Raw genomic sequence first — 6,516 nt, forward strand, 5'->3', positions numbered from 1 at the left:
TAGAACATGTTTATGATTACAGGAGTGTGTTAGGTTGTGATAGAACATGTTTATGATTACAGGTCATTACAGGAGTGTGTTAGGGTGTGATAGAACATGTTTATGATTACAGGTCATTACAGGAGTGTGTTAGGGTGTGATAGGACATGTTTATTCTCTACTATTCTGTACTCTTTATTCTCTAATTATTCTCTATTCTCTACTCATCTACTCACACAGACTCATGTTCTTGCTGCTGTTGTTCAGTGTATTTTTTGCACTATTAATGTTTAGCATATTTCTTATGTTTATATCTTAGATCCTTATTACTCTTTCTTTTTACAGTTTATATTTTGGCTATTGTTGGATGTAACTGGGACACTGTGTACATAATTTAATGTCACCTCATGTATCAGTACCACATGTGACGAAATGACAATAAAACCTACTTGAACTTATCATTACAGGAGTGTTAGGGTGTGGTGGAGCATGGCTCCTCACCTGTGCTCCCACACGCCATTCTCCTGAGTGCAGCCATCAGTCTCCTGTTTGTTGTCAAACACCAGGGCATCCTTGAAGCTGACCTCACAGGAATCATCAGACTCAAGTCCTGATCACCCGGACAAAACACAAACATAAGTTTACTGAAACACATGAGAAGCCATGTGAGGTGTGTGTCTCACCTGTCTCTGCGTCGTAAAACTCCTCCTCGCTGTTCATCCTGAGCAGAAGAAGTAACTAGATGTTACTCAGCAGCAGTCATGGTGTTTCCAGCAACATCGACCAGCCTTCTCTCCTAGCATCACAGCTGAACACCCGCCTGCTATAGCAAAAACAAGCGGTTACACCAAGCAAATACCACCTTTTTACCTGGGTAAACCTTAAACAACACCAGCTCGTGTTATGACTAAAACAGCAGCTTGCTGTCACTCAAAGAAACTCTCAGCTCTCTCCTGTCTCACAGGCTAACTAGCTGTTAGCATCGTTGCTGCTGTGATAAAATCCGTGAACCGAAACATAGATTAACAAATAACACCGGCACACCCACTGACAGACAAACACGCACACCGGCGAACCCAAGTGCACACAATTACATCAAATATACCTGCGAATTAATGTCAATTTAACCTCGGATAACAGAAACAACCGAAGACTGTTATGACTCTGGAACCTAGCGGAAGTGGGCGGCAAGGACACCGTGATTGACAGCTCCGTCAGCCAATCAGCTCGCAGCCAATGTGAGACCGGAAATGGAAGGTAGAGTGGGACTTTAATCCAGCAGCTATTTTCAAGTGTGACCTCAGGCTGGTTGGAATGAAATTGTTTAATCTGGAGCATATTATTAGGAAGATATAAATCACTTTCTTTTTCTTGTATTTTATCAAGTTTAACTTTGTTTATATATAGGCAAGCTCATGTGTTTATACTTGACTATGGTGACATTTATATGAACGCTCCTGCAAGCACTTTGCAAATGTTGGATGCTGTTTATCACGGTGCACTAAAATTCATAACTGGCTGTAACTACCATACTCGTCACTGCACTCTGAATTCATTGGTCACTTGGTCATCATTAACTTCACGCAGACTCTTCCACTGGTACATTTTCATCTTTCAATCAGTACTGTTGCCTATCTCCTACATGTCACTTTGTCGTCAGTGCAACTACAGCGTGCTCTCTCAAGACATCATTACCTGCAGTATACCCTCAATATGGACTGAATTTAGCAAAAGGGCCTTCTCTCTCTCTTTCTGTCCCACCCCGCTTGTCCTGTCTGGCATTGTGGCACTCAGAATTATTGTCTGAGTGTCAAGGTGAAGCCCAACAGTGAGGATCTATGAATGATCCAATGTTGTCCCAAATGACTGATGATGATAAATAGAATCCACCTGTGTGTAATCAAGTCGCCGTATAAATGCGCCTGCTCTGTGATAGTCTCAGGGTTCTGTTCAAAGCGCAGAGAGCATGATGAAGACCAAGGAAAACACCAGGCAGGTCCGAGATACTGTTGTGGAGAAGTTTAAAGCCGGATTTGGATACAAAAAGATTTCCCAAGCTTTAAACATCCCAAGGAGCACTGTGCAAGCAATCATATTGAAATGGAAGGAATATCAGACCACTGCAAATCTACCAAGACCCGGCCGTCCCTCTAAACTTTCATCTCGAACAAGGAGAAGACTGATCAGAGATGCAGCCAAGAGGCCCATGATCACTCTGGATGAACTGCAGAGATCTACAGCTGAGGTGGGAGAGTCTGTCCATAGGACAACAATCAGTCGTACACTGCACAAATCTGGCCTTTATGGAAGAGTGGCAAGAAGAAAGCCATTTCTCAAAGATATCCATAAAAAGTGTTGTTTAAAGTTTGTCACAAGCACCTGGGAGACACCAAACATGTGGAAGAAGGTGCTCTGGTCACATGAAACCAAAATCCAACTGTTTGGCCACAATGCAAAACAATATGTTTGGCGTAAAAGCAACACAGCTCATCACCCTGAACACACCATCCCCACTGTCAAACATGGTGGTGGCAGCATCATGGTTTGGGCCTGCTTTTCGGACAGGGAAGATGGTCAGAATTGATGGGAAGATGGATGGGGCCAAATACAGGACCATTCTGGAAGAAAACCTGTTTGAGTCTGCAAGAGACCTGAGACTGGGACGGAGATTTATCTTCCAACAAGACAATGATCCAAAACATAAAGACACATCTACAATGGAATGGTTCGCAAATAAACGTATCCAGGTGTTGGAATGGCCAAGTCAAAGTCCAGACCTGAATCCAATCGAGAATCTGTGGAAAGAGCTGAAGACTCTGCTGTTCACAAACACTCTTCATCCAACCTCACTGAGCTCGAGCTGTTTTGCAAAGAAGAATGGGCAAGAATTTCAGTCTCATGTGCAAAACTGATAGAGACAAACCCCAAGAGACTTGCAGCTGGAACTGCAGCAAAAGGCGGCGCTACAAAGTATTAACGCAAGGGGGCCCAATAATATTGCATGCCCCACTTTTCAGTTTTTTATTGTGTCTTTTTATTTTTTATTATCTTGGAGGGACGAGGGTCCATATGGGAGTCAGCTGGGATTTACCACTCTGCGGCGTGATGTTCTGGTTCAAGTTTCAAGTTAATGCCAGGTTCTGCTTCTGGTTCTCTTCCTTCCCAAAACATCTCACTAGGAGGAAGTTTATTCTGTGAAGTTTACTCGAAGTTCGTTGATGTAGAAAGAGCGGTGAAGTGGATGAAGTCGAGTACGAAATTAAGTGAATTAACTGTCTGTCTGTGTGTTACAGATTGATTTAGGAACCTCCCCTTGAAAGAGGGATGGTTCATGACTCTGTCATGTTTTAAAGAAAATCACAGTCCATTTTCTCTGTTTGCTTTTTTAAAGTTGCTCTTTCAAAAGAGACAACTAAGACAAAAATGATTATCTTAAAGAGAGGTTACTTTAGACAGATATTTTCAGTAACAAACATTCAGTTCTGAAGCTGTGGAAATAACATGCAATGTTCATCCAACAGGTGTCGCTGTTCAACTCCTGAAAGAGAACGTCATTTAAAACGAAGGCCCGTTTTATACCTTAATCTGCATGGGAAACCATACTGGGAGTAGTACTCCTTTCTGATAAAAGTTGAAGTCTCGGCAGGTGTTTCACTTCGAGGTCAGTTTAACCACAAGCTCTCAAGACGATCTGTCCGTTTCGTGGGAAATGAGTTCATATTGGCAGTGAAGTTAACACAGTGACAGTTTTTATTACATTAGATTAGTGTCAACTAAGGAGTTTGTAAACTGAGTTTAACACCTGTAAAATAAAATCTGTTTGTTCCCAAGGGAATAAATGCATCTTATTTTAACAGTTTCAACCACAAAACACATGAATGATGTTTGTTTTGAGATGAGGTGAACTCTTTTTCTGTTTAAGCTGAGCTGAACTGAACTGTTTTCTGAGATGAGGTGTTCTTTTTCTGAGGTGGTGTTCCCCTACAAGGAGCAGTACAGAAGGAAACTGGAGGGCAAACTTGCTCTAAACAATACCGATGAGGTCTGGAACAGGATGAGAGGCATCGCTGGTCAAAAAAAGTCTGCAGCAGTGATGGAAGGAGAACAACAGGAGGCCAAAGAGTTAAACCAGTTCTTCAACGGGTTTGACGCTGTGAACACTGCTCACCCTTTACCCACACCTCCAACTGCTCACGCTGCACTCACTGCTCTGCCCACTGTAAAGACGCTCTTATCTGCTGTGCTGTATTGCTCGGTGTGTCACAACTGTATCTTGTCCTTTATTTGTATCGGCTTGGCTTTTGGATCTGCTTGTCAGAGTCAGAGTTTCTTTATTGTCATTCGCACCTCATGTGGTACATGTGGTGGAGCGAAATTATGTACACAGGGTCCCAGTTACATCCAACAATAAAATGTATAAGAAAAACAGTAATAACATCTAAGATATGAACTAAGAAAAACATCAACTAAATATACACTAAGCACTCAACATAAAACATTGAACATCAGCACAAACATGAACATGAGTCTGTGTGAGTAGATGAGCACGCATGAACACATCAACATTGAAACAGATCAGCAGCAACATGAAACAGATCAGCAGCAACATGATATGGTTTTTCACAGTGATTATTCTGGTTAGAGATTCATGAGTCTAACAGCCTCAGGGTAGAAGCTGTTCCTCAGTCTAGTGGTTCTACACTTAATGCTCCTTAACCTCCTTCCTGAGGGGAGTGGGGCAAAAAGTGTGTGTGCTGGGTGGGTGGGGTCCTTCATGATGCAGGTGGCCCTCTTCCTGCATCTGGAGTTGTAGATGTCTGTGATGGTGGGGAGGCTGATTCCAACAGATTTCTGTGCAGCCTTCACCACTCTCTGCAAAGCTTTTCTTTCTGCAGCTGTGCAGCCTCCATGCCACACGTTGATGCTGGAGCACAGGATGCTCTCCACTGCACACCTGTAGAAGGAGGTGAGGACTGAGCTTCCCAGACCAGCTCGCCTCAGCCGTCTGAGGAAGTAGAGTCTCTGATGAGCTTTCTTGATCAGGCTGGTGGTGTTGTTGCTCCAGCTGAGGTTGTCATTCATGTGTACACCCAAGTACTTGTAGCTGGAGACCACTTCCACCGCAGATCCTCTTATGTTCAGGGGGGTGTAGATGTTTTTGCTCCTTCTGAAGTCCACAGTCATCTCCTTTGTGTTCTTCACATTGATGTGAAGGTTATTCTCTTTGCACCAGCTCTCCAGCTCTCAACTTTGGTACGAACAGTGTTACAGTAAGACATGTCATATTTTTTATTGAACAATAATCTTCATGCTAACAGTAACGTTGTAATTTCAGAGACTGAGGAAGAAACAGAAATGAGGCGAATGAGATGAGGGAAAGATGAAAATGTGTCCTCAGAGGACGGGGACAAGTCAGGATCTGATGATCCAGGATCAACAGGACCAGGAGGATGGATCAACAGGCAGTCAGGGAACAGAGATGAACAACCTGAGGAACAATTAGAACACAAAAAATACATAAGCAGGACAGAAGAAACTCACAGACAAGAAAATTAACTCAGTCCTGTGAAGAAAAATGTTAATGGAAAATAAATGGACATATTTTTACAAAAGATCAGATGAAGACAACTGGCATGAAGAATAACTTCCAGCTCCATCTCAATGTACCTGTGATAGTTTAATAAGTTGTTTTGTTACTGTTCTACAGTTTATTGATGCTGATATATTCTTGTAATAATTCTTATTTCTTGTTCTGTCTTGAAAGAGTCTCATCTCAACTTGATCCATGATTACCAAACACTAAACTTGACTCATCTCCACAATCACGTTTTTCTTTAATGATAATGTCACAATTTATGCTGCAGTCTTTGACAAATGATCTATAACTTGAACTAAATTACATCAATCTTGTTGTCATGTTGTCATCATTCTTTGTTAAATCAGGTCTCTCTTGTAAATGAGTCCTGGAGGCTCAATGGGATTTACCTGTAGAAATAAAGGTTGAATGAATCTCAGAAAAAAAAGGCCAAATATTTTCTAGTTGAGTTCAGTAACTGTAATTACCATGAATTTAAAAAAGACCACCTTTCAAACTTTAAGCAGTAATAGATATTTTAAAACGCTGAATTAGAAATAGACCCGTTTAAACCGTCATGTTGCAGAGCAGCTGCAGTTAAAACACAACTAGTAATTTAACATGTTTCATTAACTAAAACTGGAGACATGAAGTATTAATGTTGATAAATTGTGGTACAGAACAGTCAGATAACGCTTCACAATGGAGAAAAGGTGTCGTATTTTCATCAACTTACCGGAAAAACACGGAGAATGAACTACGTTCAATGCTGAACCGCTGCTGTTTGGAACTATTTACCGCTGCGTGACCCACGTGACTTCCGCATTCCATTCTTTCTATGGGAGTCTATGGGAGTGTCGGGACTCTCTCTTTATGGTGCTCTGGTTGCTGCCAACCATGGATATCATACATATCATAATTATATGATATCATAATTATATGATATCATAATTATATGATAT

At 41.7% G+C, this 6,516-nt stretch overlaps 1 protein-coding gene and 1 long non-coding RNA gene across 2 annotated transcripts in view; both read right to left on the reverse strand.

Annotated features, from left to right (window-relative positions):
- The window catches only part of LOC119416737 (oxysterol-binding protein-related protein 2), a gene marked incomplete at its 5' end in the record, with an annotated part of 57,863 nt that overhangs the window by 29,953 nt on the left and 21,394 nt on the right, over nucleotides 1-6,516 (reverse strand).
- On the reverse strand, nucleotides 486-1,173 carry LOC119416738. Its single transcript, XR_005187116.1, has 3 exons — nucleotides 1,085-1,173; nucleotides 663-802; nucleotides 486-589 (listed from the first exon to the last, which is right to left on the reverse strand). It is a non-coding gene; the product is annotated as an uncharacterized LOC119416738 (long non-coding RNA).

Source organism: Nematolebias whitei, chromosome 11, assembly GCF_014905685.2.
Source record: "Nematolebias whitei isolate Nwh7 chromosome 11, NemWhi1, whole genome shotgun sequence".
NCBI classification, from domain to species: Eukaryota; Metazoa; Chordata; class Actinopteri; order Cyprinodontiformes; family Rivulidae; genus Nematolebias; species Nematolebias whitei.